The following is a 17,215-nucleotide window of genomic DNA, read 5'->3' on the forward strand; positions in this document are numbered from 1 at the left end:
CCATGTTTAATTTTTCCTAGAGTTAATAATTGCCTTTTTTTAAAAAAATTGCTTAATATTCTATGTACCTATGTAAATGTTTTCCAGAAGATCCATCAGTTCTATCAAAAACCAATACTACTTTCTAAACTCTCAGTGTACTATATAATTTACCAGTTCCATTTTTCTCTCTGGAAATGCCATCCTAACTTTCTTCAAGTATGTGCTGCTTTCATAATGAACCAGCTATCATCCTTGAATGTGGTTCCTTGGTTTTCTTTCCAACCCCCCCCCCCTTTTTTTTTCTGGATCCTATGTCTTCCTAATTCTTGACTATTCTATTCTCCTTAATTCTGCTGGAGCATTCTTTCAGATGCTTCATCAAAAAGAGTGGCAGGGAAATTTTGTTGTTATTGTTTTAGCATCTCTGAACATGTCTTAATCCACACACAACTGACTGATAGTGTGGGGTGCATAGCCCTCCAAAATGAAAAGTATTACCCATCAGAATTTTGTATTGTTCCCTTTTTCTTTTTTTAAGTTGGCAAGGTTGAGATGAGATGTCCAGATCCACTCTGATGCAAACTTCTTTACAACTGCCCCACTATCTTTTTGAAAGCTTTTAGGCTACTAATTTTTTTCAATGTTTTTAAATTTCATGATAGGAGGTCTTGGATTAAGTATTGAAATATTTGTACAGGGTACAATCTGGAGGCTCATGGTCTATAGGTCTAATTTTATGCTATTTTTAAAATCATTTTTCTCTCTCTGCAACTCCTCTCCTTGGAATGTTGAAACTACAGGATTGACCCTCTAAGCTGCTCCACTATTATTTTCCATCTTGTGCTTTTGTTACACTTTCTGAAAGATTTACTTGTTTATCTTCCAATGCTTCTATTGAAAAAATTAATTGTTTATCATATTTTAAATTTCTAAGAGCTCTTTCTCATTTTCCAGTTTTCCTTTTCACAGCTTACTGTTTTTAGAGATGCAACATCTTTTCTTAACTCTTTGAGGATACCAATTACAGTTTATCCACAATCTTTCCTTTGCTCACTATAACTGTATCTAATTCCTCTGGGTTCTTGGATTTGGTCCCTTTCATTCATGACTAAGACCTGCCGTAATAAATAGTGACTCTTGCTGCCCTTTAATACTTAAGAATAAAGCACTAAAAGCTTTTCATCAGAGTGACTGGGTAACAAGCTCCATTTGTTTTTCAACAGGTCCATATGTTAGCATCTTGGAAGTCATTCCTCTTTGGCCATTGAGTTTCTCCGTAAGTATGCTACAATATTCTGTGTGAAAGAATGACAAATTTATTTTAAAAAATATTTCTTTCTTGATTTCTGCTTAGTCTCACCCAGCTATTAACTTGACTGAACTTTAATTAGTAAGGGAAGTTCCAAGGTCTGGAACTTTTCTATCTGATGCTAAATAGAAAATGAGACAATATACATACAGAAAAATAGAACAGTATATTTGGAAAAAAATTATTTAAAAAAATTTTATCATTTTATAAATTTTTTTTTCTCTTTTAAGGATAATTATCAAAATTATTGTTGAAAACCATAAAAAATATACTTTTACAGTAAATGGTAAATAAAAAGACTATTTTCTAGACTAACTAAAGCATGTGAAATAGAATTATGTTAATAACTTCAATTAGCAATTTTTTACAGTTGACTTACAACTATTTCTGAACAAAAGAAATCCACACCTAAAAATAAAAGTAATGGATCACAGCAGAAGTGACAGAGAAGAGACCATCTCCCCTAAGAAATTAGGGAAAAAAAAATCTGAGAAATTGCCTGTGAAACACTGCAGCGACAAAGACAATAGGTTATTGTTCCAGGCTATGAATTGGAATGAACTTGGCACTAGATTATGGGGTATTCCCAAAGGAAAGTACCTTACTGATCCTCCCCCCGCCTCACCCCACATCCTTCTTGATCCAATGTAGTTGAGTTCAGTATTATGTAACACCTGCTTACTTTGGCCTTAAAGTCCATAGCGAAAAAGAAAAGACAAACCTTTACAATAGTCATCATAAATGTTAAGGAAGGGGATGTTCAATGTATAAATATATTTGATAATCTACACAAAAAGGTGACCAATAACAGAGGTGGGGATAGGACACTATGAATTTGTGAAAGACCTAAGTTAGTATTTAAAAGTAAAAGCAGTTTAAGTTTCAAAGTATATACGAATATAAACTGATTACCCAAAAAATGTTTTCAAAGTAGAGACTACACTTTAATATTGAAGCTCATCTATACATTGATTTTGTATATGCAAATCATGCTACTTAGGTTCTTCAAAATAATTGGGCTCCTTAGGTGAACCAAATAAAATATCTCATATTTACACTGCTAATTTGCTTATTAGTAAATATTCTCTTCAGTTCATAAGAAAAATCAAAAATGTTTGAAGTGGACCAAATTCTAAACTAATTGCATGCATATGATTTGAGTGGCTATAAGGAAATTTTAAGGGGTGTAAAATAGAATATTAATCCAAATATTTAATATGCTAATTGTGAGTAAATGCTGTTTTTTGAGACGGTATGAATTTTCAAATTACTAAATTTTTTTTTTTTTTTTTTTGCTGTACGCGGGCCTCTCACGCCTCTCTCGTTGTGGAGCACAGGCTCCAGACGCGCAGGCTCAGAGGCCATGGCTCACCGGCCTAGCGCATGTGGGATCTTCCCGGACTGGGGCACGAACCCATAAAATTTTTAAAAACGATCATATCCACAAATTTATTGAAGCTGTGAGTCTAATAAATATAATTACTAGGTATTATGTCTTTTTAAGATTTAAAAGACCTTCTATATTTACATTTTCATAGTAGTATTAATTCTGCAGGAATGATGAAAATGAAAATGTCCAATTAGCTTAAATATGAGAAGTCTTGACCCATTTTTTTCTGACTTATACTTGCTATTTACTTGAAAAAAGAGTTCATTAAATAACTTGGGAATGGAATTAATGAGAAAGTTTCCAATTATGCATATGAACTGAGGTGTATGATTAGTTATGAAAATCGATCAGGGACACGTAAGTAGAGTACTACCTATTTGCTGGCACTAGGCCAGCATTTAAGAAAGCCCCAAATATCTTAAAATACTTAGTTATTCACCTTGACTAAAAATACATACATATATACACGCCATACAGTATTTGAAATACTACAAAAAATGTTGTACTTTAACACACCTCAAGACTTTCACTTGCAATTTGGTGTTTCACTGGCAAAAATATAAAAAGGATGATTCTATTTCATTCTTTAGATCAACAGATTATGAGCTTCAAATGCCACATGTGAAAAAAGTGAGACTAAAACACACACTATCTGCCTCGAAAGAAAGCGGTAGAAAGGGTCAGAGAAAGGATCAGACCTATCAAACTATTAGGCATAAACAAAACACATGATTAAAAGAAACATTTTTTAGTCCTACAGAGATTAATTCCAGGACAATTACTCCACAATTTCATGGAAGCTAAACTGGAAGTAGAAAGGGAATAAAAAGTATCTTGAATGGAATGAAAATAAAAATATACCATATCTAAATATATGGGATGCAGCTAAATCAGTGCTTAGAAAGAAATTTATAGATTTAAATGTCTGTGTTAGAAAGAGGTAAACAATAATCTAAGCTTCCACCTTAAGAAGTTTTAAAACAGGAGCAAATCAAACCCAAAGTAAAATAAAGGAAATAATAAAGGCAAAAGAAGAAGTCAATAAAATAGAAAATAGAGAAAAAACAATAAAAGTAAGGTGCACCTTTAAAAATAATTAATAAAATTACTAAACTACTAGTAGACTGAGAAGAAAAGAGAAGACACAAATGACCGACTTCAGGCATGAAGGAGGGGACAGCACTACAGTTGTTATCAACATTAAAAGGATACTAAGGGTATATTGTAAGCAATTTTAAGCCAATAAATTAAAAACTTAGATGAAACAGGAAAATTCTTTGAAAGGCATAAATTATAAAAACTGAAGAAGAAGCAGAAAATCTGCATAGCCTTTTATCTATTACAAAAATTGAATTTGTAATTCAAAATACTGTCACCAAAGAAAACAACGCAAAACAATGGAGGCATGCAGGCCCAGACGACTTCACATTTAAGACAGAATAAAACTAATCCTACAGAGACTATTTCTTTCCTTTTTTTTTTTTTTGGCCATGCAGCTTGCTTCGGGATCTTAGTTCCCCAACCATGGATCGAACCTGGGGACCTGGCAGGGAGAGACCCGAGTCCTAACCATGGACTGCCAGGGAATTCCCAGAGACTGTTTCAAAAATAGATGAGAAACTCATTTTACAAGTCCAGCAACAGCAGCCTGTATGAAAACCAGAGAAAGAGATGGAAATAATTCCAGACCAATAACGCTCATGAACTCAGAGACAAAAATTCTTAACAGAAGATAAGCAAAGTGAGCCTCAAAACACATAAAAAGTATTGTATATCATGACCGTGTTTTTAATCTCAGAAATGCAAGGGTTGGTATGATGTGCAAATATCAATTAATGCAATAAGCCATATGAAAAGAATAAAGGATAAAAACCCCATGGTGATATTAGTACATGCAGAAAACTCAGGGGCAGGACAGGAATAAAGACGCAGATGTAGAGAATGGACTTGAGGACACGGGGAGGGGGAAGGGGAAGCTGGGATGAAGTGAGAGAGTGGCATGGACGTATATACACTACCAAGTGTAAAATATTTAGCTAGTGGGAAGCAGCCACATAGCACAGGGAGATCAGCTCTGTGCTCTGTGACTGCCAAGAGGGGTGGGATAGGGAAGGTGGGAGGGAGACGCAAGAGTGAGGGGATATGGGGATATATGTATATGTATAGCTGATTCACTTTGTTATATAGCAGAAACTAACACAACACTGTAAAGCAATTATACTCCAATAAAGATGTTAAAAATAAAATAAATAAATAAATAAATAAATAAGAAAAAAAGATTCGGTGCAACTACTATCAAAATATTTCAGGATGTTTTTCTGTAGAAAACATTGACAAGCTGATTCTAAATTTATACGGAAATGCAAAGGACCTAAAATAGCCAAAACAATTTTGAACAAGAACAAAGTTAGTGGAATGGATGAACCTGACTTAAAAGACTTACTACAAAGCTACACTATTAAGACAGTGTGGTAGCAGTATAATGACAGATCAGTGGAACAGCACAGAGTCCAAAAATACACCCATACATTTATGGTTCATTTTCAACAAAACTGCCAAGGCAATTCAATGAGGGCAGGTGACAGTGTTTTCAATAAATGGTGCTGGAGCAATTGGATACCATATGCCCCCCCCCCCAAAAAAAAACTTATTAGACCCTTACTTTACCTTATATTATACACAAAAAGTACTTCTATATGAATCATAGATATAAATGTAAGAGCTAGAATTACTAAACTTCCAGAAGAAAATCTTTGTGACTTGAGTAAGGAAAAGATTTCTTAGCTATAACACCAACACCAAAAGCACAATGTATGAAAAAAAAATGGATAAACTGGTAAATTGGACTTATTGAAAATACACCATTAAGAAAACAAAAAGAGAAGCCATAGACTGGGAAAAAGTATTTACATATCATATATCTGATAAAAAGATTTGTATATTTTGTATACAAAATATTTTAAGAACTCTTATGTCTCACCAACAGGAAGACAACACAACCGTACAATGGGCAAAGGATTTTAACACTTAACTAAAGAAGATATATGAATAGTTAATAAGTGCATAAAACATTGCCCAAAGTCGTTAATAATCAGGGCAATGCAAGTTAAAACCTTGTAAGATGCCACATACCCAGGAGAATGGCTATACTGAAAAAACACTAGAGAACAACAGACATCGATGTGCATATTGAGAAACTGGAACCCTTATCCATCGTAGGTGGGACTTTAAAATGGTGCAGTTACTTTGGGAAATGGCTTGGCAATTGTTTGAAAAGTTAAATACACACTTACTGTGACTAAGAAAGTCTACTCCTAGCTATCTACACAAGAGAAATTAAAACATATGTCCACACAAGGACTTGTATGTGGATTTTTACAGCAGCATTCTTCATAATAGCTTCAACCTGCAAACAGTCCAAGTGTCTATCAACGGGTGAATGGATAAACAAAATGTGACATACCCATACAATGGAAATTTACTTACAAATAAAAAAGAACCAACTAATGATACATGCACCAACATGGATGAACCCTGAAAACATCCTAAGGAAGACACAAAGGATTACTTATTGCTTCCATTTACATGAAATTTCTACAAGAAGCAAAACAGAGAGACAGAAAACTGATCAGTGGTTGCCTGGGCCTGGGAGCAGGGATTCACTCCAAACAGGCATTAGGAAACTCTGTGTCATAACCAAAGCATTCTAAAACTGACTTGTGATGATGCTTGCACAAATGTATACATTCACTAAAAATCTTCAAACATACTCTTACACTGGGTGCTTATTGGATGGTATCTGAATTATACCCACAGTAACCCTCTTAAAAGTGAAAGAAACAAAACTAGAACAAAAAACATCTTTCTAAAGACAGAGAGATAGTTATGCAATCCTCCATAACAGCGGTCCCCAACCTTTTTGGCCCCAGAGACCAGTTTCATGGAAGGGAATTTTTCCACGGATGGGGGTGGGGGGCGGGGGACGGCGGGGGGGATGGTTCAGGCGGTAATGCGAGCGATGGGGAGTGGCAGATGAAGCTTCCCTGTTCGCCCGTCGCTCACCTCCGGCTGTGCGGCCCGATTCCCAACAGGCCGAGGACCGCCAGGGGTTGGGAACCCCTGCTCCAGAACATACGTTATTCTAAGAAGTCCTACTAGCTAAGCTTTTGACAAAGCATAGTCCAAGAATTAAATACGGCCAAACAGGGGCAAAAGGCAAAGATAATAAAAGGTAAGGTTAAGGTTGAAAGGGAATTATGTTCAGAGCCTGCCATCAGGAAGGACTAGAAGGAGGAAAACTTGGACTTATTTCCCAACTCCTGATTTATGACAATGAGCAATCATTCTGTTCACACCGAAGAGGAAATTTAGGGAGAAACAATACGACCTCTTCAAATAAAGTTAAGACACCTTTCAGCAGCTTTAAATTTATTTTCATAATTTTACGAAGAAATTCTTAAAGGACCTGAGCTGAGAACAGAAAAAGCCCTGAGACATTTAGATAAGGGTTGAAAAGCCATAATGAGTCACTAGGACAAAGAAAGACTGGTGTGGCTTGGGAGTTCATCCCTAATTTTTTAACATGGATAGCTAGGAGAAAACTCTTCCCATGTGTAACTGAGGGGCTCTGCCACTAACTAGCTGCATGCTCTTGGGCAAATTACTTATTTAGCACTAGTATGCTTCAGTTTCCTTTTCTATAAAATAAGAATAGTAAAAGTATTCACAGATAAGAGGACTAATGAGTTAATATATAGACTAGTTGCTCAGGACAGTGCCTGCTATGTACTGCCTGACATGTTTTAGCTATTATTATTGTAACCCTGTCAGAGAGATGATAACAACAACTACCATTTATTATATAATACTAAGTGCCAGGCAATATGTGAACAACTTACACCTTATTTAATACAACCTCCACATAAGACAGATTCTATTTTGTCCCTGTGGGAAATAGGGAACGCACCGTTAGGGAAATAAGATTCAAAAAGGTGGAAGAAATTGCCAATCATCACAGAATCACTAAATGGTAAAGGAAGGATCAGTCTTATCTCTTATCTGTGTCACTTAGGTACTCATCTCATTGGTGTACACACTTGAGCAAACCTTAACGAACAGAAAACTGTGTACAGAACTGCTCTTTTAAGTTACCTTCTAAGTAAAAACTTGTCTGAGCTATTTTAACTTTATTCTTTTAGTTTTATTTAGTTTTACTTTATTTTTAGTTGTGAACTTATACTGAACAGTTTTGATTTGTGCAGTTGTTTTTAACATAATTAGACTTCCAGAAACAAACTCAGTTCTGGTGTAATTCCTTCGTTAGATACTTTTGGACTTTTGTCAGGAGGCACTGAAGCTGGAATATTGTTCATATCTAGAGCATTTTAGAATTTCTTATACTTTATACATAAACCACTTCACCATGTCAGTGTCTTCTAATTTTTTTGTGATGAAGAATATCAAACTGATCATGTCATGCCAACTTTGTTTTTGTGTCTTTTATACTCTGATCATGCACTCCTGCTAAAATTTTCTACTAACACTTATCAACGCTACCAGATACAAAAGAAATGTGAGCAGAAATAGGTGCTATGCGTGTAACAGAAGGAGAAGAGTCCAGGTTCAAGGGAGCTGGTGTGCTCTTGTTCCCCATTTCTGTTAGTCTCGTAAGGAACACAAAAGCAAGCTGGCGTCTATTAAGCACGTACTGTACGCCAGCTGCTATTATAAATGCTTTACATTCATTACTTTACTTGGTCTTCACAGCAGACCAGGAAGGGATGTGTTGTCATCCCTATTCTGTGAAAGAGGGACCTGAGGCTCAGGAAACTAAGATAATCTGTGAAAGTGTGGCTAGAAAATGGGGACCCAAATCTGTCGGGATTTAAATCTGATTTCTTTCTAGTGGTACTATTACTGCTTCCTCTCTCTGAGCCACCTGTAAATAGGAATGATTACATCTACCTATTTGTTGATGAGTGATGATAATGATCAAAAAAATGTTAGCAGGTAACCATTTAGGTTTTATTTATTTATTTATAACATCTTTATTGGAGTATAATTGCTTTACAATGGCATGTTAGTTTCTGCTTTATAACAAAGTGAATCAGCTATACATATACGTACATACCCATATCTCTTCCCTCTTGGATCTCTTTCCCTCCCACCCTCCATATCCCACCCCTTTAGGTGGTCACAAAGCACCGAGCTGATCTCCCTGTGCTATGTGGCTGCTTCCCACTAGCTATCGGTTTTACATTTGGTAGTGTATATATGTCCATGCCACTCTCTCACTTTGTCCCAGCTTACACTTCCCCCTCCCCATGTCCTCAAGTCCATTCTCTAGTAGGTCTGCGTCTTTATTCCCAGCCTGTCCCTAGGTTCTTCATGACCATTTTTTTTTTAAGATTCCATATATGTGTTAGCATAGGGTACTTGTTTTTCTCTTTCTGACTTACTTCACTCTGTATGACAGACTCTAGGTCCATCCACCTCACTACAAATAACTCAATTTTGCTTCTTTTTATGGCTGAGTAATATTCCATTGTATATATGTGCCACATCTTCTTTATCCATTCATCTGTTGATGGACACTTAGGTTGCTTCCATGTCCTGGCTATTGTAATAAGTTCTGCAATGAACACTGTGGTACATGACTCTTTTCGAATTATGGTTTTCCCAAGGTATGTGCCCAGTAGTGGGATTGCTGGGTCATATGGTAGTCCTATTTATAGTTTTTTAAGGAACCTCCATTCTCCATAGTGGCTGTATCAATTTACATTCCCACCAACAGTGCAAAAGGGTTCCCTTTTCTCCACACCCTCCCCAGCATTTATTGTTTGTAGATTTTTTGATGATGGCCATTCTGACCAGTGTGAGATGATATCTCACTGTAGTTTTGATTTGCATTTCTCTAATGATTCATGATGTTGAGCATCCTTTCATGTGTTTGTTGGCAATCTGTATATCTTCTTTGGAGAAATGTCTATTTAGGTCTTCTGCCCATTTTTGGATTGGGTTGTTTGTTTTTTTGATATTGAGTTGGATGAGCTGCTTGTAAATTTTGGAGATTAATCCTTTGTCAGTTGTTTCATTTGCAAATACTTTCTCCCATTCTGAGGGTTGTCTTTTTGTCTTGTTTATGGTTCCCTTTGCTGTGCAAAAGCTTTCAAGTTTCATTAGGTCCCATTTGTTTATTTTTGTTTTCATTCCCATTACTCTAGGGGGTGGGCCAAAAAGGATCTTGTTGAGATTTCTGTCATAGAGTGTTCTGCCTATGTTTTCCTCTAAGAGTTTGATAGTGTCTGGCCTTACATTTAGGTCTTTAATCCATTTTGAGTTTATTTTTGTGTATGGTGTTAGGGAGTGTTCTAATTTCCTTCTTTTACATGTAGCTATCCAGTTTTCCCAGCACCACTTATGGAAGAGGCTGTCTTTTCTCCATTGTATATTCTTGCCTTCTTTATCTATAATAAGGTGACCATATGTGTGTGGGTTTATCTCTGGGTTTTCGATCCTGTTCCATTGATCTATATTTCTGTTTTTGTGCCAGTATCATACTGTCTTGATTACTGTAGCTTTGTAGAATAGTCTGAAGTCCGGGAGCCTGATTCCTCCAGCTCCGTTTGTCTTTCTCAAGATTGTGTAGGCTATTCGGGGTCTTTTGTGTTTCCATGCAAACTGTGAAATATTTTGTTCTACTTCTCTGAAGAATGCCACTGGTAGTTTGACAGGGATTGCACTGAATCTGTAGATTGCTTTGGGTAGTATAGTCATTTTCACAACGTTGATTCTTCCAATCCAAGAACATGGTGTATCTCTCCATCTCCTTATATCATCTTTAATTTCTTTCATCAGTGTCTTATAGTTTTCTGCATACAGGTCTTTTGTCTCCTTAGGTAGGTTTATTCCTAGGTATTTTATTCTTTTTGTTGCAATGGTAAATGGCAGTGTTTCCTTAATTTCACTTTCAGATTTTTCATCCTAAGTGTATACAAATGCAAGAGATTTCTGTGCATTAATTTTGTATCCTGGTACTTTAACAAATTCATTGATTAGATCTAGTAGTTTTCTGGTAGCATCTTTAGTATTCTCTATGTATAGTATCATGTCATCTGCAAACAGTGACAGCTTTACTTCTTCTTTTCCGATATGGATTCCTTTTATTTCTTGTTCTTCTCTGACTGCTGTGGCTAAAACTTCCAAAACAATGTTAAATAATAGTGGGGAGAGTGGACAACCTTGTTTTGTTCCTGATCTTAGTGGAAATGGTTTCAGTGTTTCCCCATTGAGGACGATGTTGGCTGTGGGTTTGTCATATATGGCCTTTATTAAGTTGAGGAAAGTTCCCCCTATGCCTACTTTCTGGAAGGTTTTTATCATAAATCGGTGTTGAATTTTGTCAAAAGCTTTCTCTGCATTTACTGAGATGATCTTATGATTTTTCTCCTTCAATTTGTTAATGTGGTGTATCACATTGATTGATTTACACATATTGAAGAATCCTTGCATTCCTGGGATAAACCCCACTTGATCCTGGTGTATGATCCTTTTAACGTGCTGTTGGATTCTGTTTGTTAGTATTTTGTTGAAGATATTTGCATCTATGTTCATCAGTGATATTGGCCTGTAATTTTCTTTCTTTGTGACATCTTTGTCTGGTTTTGGTATCAGGGTGATGGTGGCCTCGTAGAATGAGTTTGGGAGTCTTCCTCCCTCTGCTATATTTTGGAAGAGTTTGAGAAGGATAGGTGTTAGCTCTTCTCTAAATGTTTGATAGAATTCGCCTGTGAAGGCATCTGGTCCTGGGCTTTTGTTTCTTGGAAGATTTTTAATCACAGTTTCAATTTCACTGCTTGTGATTGTTCTGTTTATATTTTCTATTTCTTCCTGGTTCAGCCTCAGAAGGTTGTGCTTTTCTAAGAATTTGTCCATTTCTTCCAGGTGGTCCATTTTATTGGCATATAGTTGCTTGTGGTCATCTCTCATGATCCTTTGTATTTCTGCAGTGTCACTTGTTACTTCTCCTTTTTCATTTCTAATTCTATTGATTTGAGTCTTCCCCCTTTTTTTCTTGAGGAGTCTAGCTAATGGTTTATCAATTTTGTTTATCTTCTCAAAGAACCAGATTTTAGTTCTGTTGATCTCTGCTATTGTTTCCTTCATTTATTTTTCATTTATTTCTGATCTTATCTTTATGATTTGTCTCATTCTGCTAACTTTGGGGGTATTTTTTGTACTTCCTTCTCTAATTGCTTTAGTTGTAAGGTTAGGTTGTTTATTTGAGATGTTTCTTGTTTCTTGAGGTAGGTCTGTATTGCTATAAACTTCCTTCTTAGAACTGCTTTTGCTGCATCCCATAGGTTTTGGGTCGTCGTGTTTCCATTGTCATTTGTTTCCAGGTATTTTTCGATTTCCTCTTTGATTTCTTCAGTGATCTCTTGGTTATTAAGTAGTGTGTTGTTTAGCCTCCACGTGCTTGTATTTTTTACAGATTTTTCCTTATAATTGATATCTAGTCTCATACTGTTGTGGTTGGAAAACATACTTGATATGATTTCAATTTTCTTCAATGTACCAAGGTTTGATTTGTGACCCAAGATATGATCTGTCCTGGAGAATGTTCCATGAACACTTGAGAAGAAAGTGTATTCTATTGTGTTTGGATGGAATGTCCTATAAATATCAATTAAGTGCATCTTGTTTAATATATCATTGAAAGCTTGTGTTTCCTTACTGATTTTCATTTTGGATGATCTGTCCATTGGTGAAAGTGGGGTGTTAAAGTCCCCTACTATGATTGTGTTACTGTTGATTTCCCCTTTTATGGCTGTTAGTATTTGCCTTACGTATTGAGGTGCTCCTATGTTGGGTGCATAGATATTTACAATTGTTATATCTTCTTCTCGGATTGATCCCTTAATCATTATACAGTGTCTTTCTTTGTCTCTTGTAATAGTCTTTGTTTTAAAGTCTATTTTGTCTGATATGAGAATTGCTATGCCTGCTTTCTTTTGATTTCCATTTGCATGGAATATCTTTTTCCATCTCCTCACTTTCAGTCTGTATATGTCCCTAGGTCTTAAGTGGATCTCTTGTAGACAGCATATATACGGGTCTTGTTTTTCTATCCATTCAGGCAGTCCATGTCTTTTGGTTGGAGCATTTAATCCATTTACACTTAAGGTAATTATTGATATGTATGCTCCTATTACCATTTTCTTAAATGTTTTGGATTTGTTATTGTAGGTCTTTTCCTTTTCTTGTGTTTCCTGCCTAGAGAAGCTCCTTTAGCATTTGTTGTAAAGCTGATTTGGTGGTGCTGAATTCTCTTAGCTTTTGCTTGTCTGTAAAGGTTTTAATTTCTCCATCATATCTGAATGAGATCCTTGCTGGGTAGAGTAATCTTGGTTGTAGGTTTTTCCCTTTCATCACTTTAAATATGTCCTGCCACTCCATTCTGCCTTTCAGAGTTTCTGCTGAAAGATCAGCTGTTACCCTTATGGGGATTCCATTGTATGTTATTTGTTGTTTTTCCCTTGCTGCTTTTAATATTTTTTCTTTGAATTTAATTTTTGATAATTTGATTAATATGTGTCTTGGCATGTTTCTCCTTGGATTTATCCTGTATAGGACTCTCTGCCCTTCCTGGACTTGATTAACTGTTTTCTTTCCCATATTAGGTAAGTTTTCAACTATAATCTCTTCAAATACTTTCTCAGTCCCTTTCTTCTTCTCTTTTTCTTCTGGGACCCCTATAATTCGTGCTGGTGCATTTAATGTTGTCCCAGAAGTGTTTGACACTGTCCTCAATTCTTTTCATTCTTTTTTCTTTACTCTGCTCTCCAGTAGTTATTTCCATTATTTTATCTTCCAGGTACTTATCTGTTCTACTGCCTCAGTTATTCTGCTATTGATCCCTTCTATACAATTTTTAATTTCATTTATTGTGTTGTTCATCTCTCCTTCTGTGCTCTTTAGTTCTTTTAGGTCCTTGTTAAACGTTTCTTGTATTTTCTTCATTCTATTTCCAAGATTTTGGATCATCTTTACTATCATTATTCTGAATTCTTTTTCAGGTAGACTGCCTATTTCCTCTTCATTTGTTAGGTCTGGTGGGTTTTTATCTTGCTCCTTCATCTGCTGTGTGTTTCTCTGTCTTCTCATTTTGCTTAACTTACTGTGTTTGGGGTCTCCTTTTCACAGGCTGCAGGTTTGTAGTTTCCATTGTTTTCGTTGTCTGTCCCCATGGGCTAAGGTTGGTTTGGTGGGTTGGGTAGGCTTCCTGGTGGAGGGGACTGGTTCCTGTGTTTTGGTGGATGAGCCTGGTTCTAGTCTTTCTGGTGGGCAGGACCGTGTCTGGTAGTGTGTTTTGGGGTGTCTGTGAACTTCGTATGATTTTAGGCAGCCTTTCTGCTGATGGGTGGGGCTGTGTTCCTGTCTTGCTAATTGTTTGGCATAGGGTGTCCAGCACTGAGCTTGCCAGTCGTTGAGTGGAGCAGGGTCTTAGTGTTGAGATGGAGATCTCTGGGAGAGCGCTCGCCGATTGCTATTACCTGGGGCCAGGAGGTCTCTGGTTGTCCAGTTGTCCTGAACTCGGCTCTCCCACCTCAGAGGCGCAGGCCTGACACGCAGTCGGAGCACCAACACCCTGTCATCCACACGGGAAAAGAGAAAAAAGGAAACATATATATATATATATTGTTGCTCCCAAAGTCCACCGCCTCAGTTTGGGATGATTCGTTGTCTGTTCATGTATTCCACAGATGCAGGGTACATCTAGTTGATTGTGGAGATTTAATCCGCTGCTCCTGAGGCTGCTGGGAGAGATTTCCCTTTCTCTTCTTTGTTTGCACAGCTCCCGGGGTTCAGCTTTGGATTTGGACCCGCCTCTGCGTGTAGGTCGCCTGAGGGCGTCTGTTCTTCTCTCAGACAGGACGGGGTTAAAGGAGCAGCTGATTCGGGGGCTCTGGCTCACTCAGGCCGGGGGGAGGAAGGGGTACGGATGTGGGGCAAACCTGCGGTGGCAGAGGCTGGCGTGACAGTGCACCAGCCTGAGGCACGCTGTGCATTCTCCCAGGGAAGTTGTCCCTGGATCCTGGGACCCTGGCAGTGGCGGGCTGCATAGTCTCCTGGAACAGGGGTGTGGATAGTGACCTGTGCTCGCACACAGGCTTCTTGGTGGCTGCAGCAGCAGCCTTAGTGTTTCTTGCCCGTCTCTGGGGTCCGTGGTTTTAGCCGTGGCTCGTGCCTGTTTCTGGAGCTCGTTTAGGCGGTGCTCTGAATCCCCTCTCCTCGTGCACCGCGAAACAAAGAGGGAAGAAAACGTCTCCTGCCTCTCAGCAGGTCCAGGCCTTTTCCCGGACTCCCTCCCCGCTAGCTGTGGCGCACTAGCCCCCTTCAGGCTGTGTTCAGGCCGCTAACCCCAGTCCTCTCCCTGACTTCTGACCTCCAAAGCCTTAGCCTCAGCTCCCAGCCCCCACCCACCCCTGCGGGTGAGCAGACAAGCCTCTCGGGCTGGTGAGTGCCGGTCGGCACCGATCCTCTTTGCAGAAATCTCTCCGCTTTGCCGTCCGCACCTCTGTTGTTGTGCTCTCCACCGTGGCCCCGAAGCTTCCCCCTCCGCCACCCGCAGTCTCCGCCCGCGAAGGGGCTTCCTAGTGTGCGGAAACCTTTCCTCCTTCACGGCTCCCTCCCACTGGTGCAGGTCTCGTCCCTAATTCTTTTGTCTCTGTTTATTCTTTTTTTCTTTTGCCCTACCCAGGTACGTGGGGGAGTTTCTTGCCTTTTGGGAGGTCTGAGGTCTTCTGCCAGCGTTCAGTAGGTGATCTGTAGGAGTTGTTCCACATGTAGATGTATTTCTGATGTATTTGTTGGGGAGGAAGGTGATCTCCGCGTCTTACTCTTCGGCCATCTTGAAGCTCCTCTGCCATTCAGGTTTTAAATGTCTCCATAATCACCAGGGTAGAGTAGTGGAAATAGCACTGATCTGCTTGAAAGGTTTGGGTTTGAATTCTAAATATCCTCTGGTAGCAAAAGCTTGCAAAGTTTTTCTTCCTAATAGGACCTAAATCAAAATAATCAGTATTCTACTACCTTAATGAGATCACGTTTATACAGACCACATTCTCTGAGAATAAAATTAGAAATAAATGGTTTAGAAAAACGTCAGCCCTCTTTTTTGGAACGTGAATACAATAAGAATATAAATGTATTCCTACAAATAAATAGCTGTGGTCTTTTTCAAAGCAGGACGTATAACATTTCTGACCTTTAGAGAGCAGATTAACCTACTTGCTTGAAGAAACTGCTTTCAGTAGTAGCCAGAATCTGCATGTTAATATGTAATTCACAGCGTAATTTAAGTGACATTTATAAACAAAGACAGCCTTTCAAGGTCCCACTGAGAAAAAATTAGTAGCAATTAGCTTTTTAAATTATTCCTTCTCTTTGAAAGTAATAAAATCTTTTAATAAGCTTAAAAAAATTCAGATGGTTTTTTGTTTAAATTTGGCACAATTTTACTTTTTTGAAGTAAAAAAGTAGTATGTTTCAGACAAGGAAGGAACATGGGTAAAATGACAAATGATTTGCTAAAGCTTTCAAATTTCTGGAAATTCTGAGAAATCGGGATTTAAAATCGTAAAAAAAATGGGTTGGGGGAGGGATGGAGTGGGAGGTTGGGGTGAGCAGATGTAAGCTATTACATAGAGAATGGATAATAACAAGGCCCTACTGTAGAGCACAGGGAACTATATTCAGTATCCTATGATAAATCATAATGGAAAAGAATATAAAAAAAGAATGTATGTATAACTGAATCACTTTGCTGTATAGCAGAAATTAATACAACCTTGTAAGTCAACTATATTTCAATTAAAAATATTAAAACTGAAAACAAACAAAATAAAATGGTAAAAAAAGACTTAAATATCTGTGATAAAACTGATCAAGTACATGGGGAAAAGTGTTTCTGAAACTCAGAAAGAAACGTGGCTGTCAAACAGGACAAAAAAAAAAAAAAAAAAAGACAGGGGGCCAAGCAGATGGAGATGACGCCAAAGAATTTCGTGTCATCCATTACATTGCTAAACCTGGTTTAAATCCAGAATATACAGTTTGGCTTCAAGCAAAAATCAAATGAATCATCACTGTTAACTAAAAACTAAATAAGTACTATGTTAAGTAAGTTTTTTATCCTGTAACACCATGCTTGCTTTCCACAGCAAACATGTTAGAATAGGCACAAAGCCTTCCATAAGACCAAAGATACTGCTTTAAAAATTAAAAGTAAGCAAACTGGATAATATTGTTATAATATTTAAAAGGAACCATATTAAATTTCACAGAAGTTTTACACATCTGTTATTAAAATCATTTATGATATTGCCAGTTAAAGTGAAGGTATTGACTATCTATGGTACTGTTAACACAATTCTTATATGAGTTTTTCCGTTTCTATGGTGACATGAATTATAAGGTTCAATGAAGCCAGATTCCGTAATGTGTATTTTTCTGTTACTCAAGGTGAAAAG

The 17,215-nt window shown here is 37.5% G+C and overlaps 1 protein-coding gene across 6 annotated transcripts in view; it reads right to left on the reverse strand.

Annotated features, from left to right (window-relative positions):
* Nucleotides 1–17,215, reverse strand: part of CDKAL1 (CDK5 regulatory subunit associated protein 1 like 1) — a 654,793-nt gene that overhangs the window by 175,333 nt on the left and 462,245 nt on the right. The window lies entirely within an intron of this gene.

Source organism: Orcinus orca, chromosome 10, assembly GCF_937001465.1.
Source record: "Orcinus orca chromosome 10, mOrcOrc1.1, whole genome shotgun sequence".
Taxonomy (NCBI): domain Eukaryota; kingdom Metazoa; phylum Chordata; class Mammalia; order Artiodactyla; family Delphinidae; genus Orcinus; species Orcinus orca.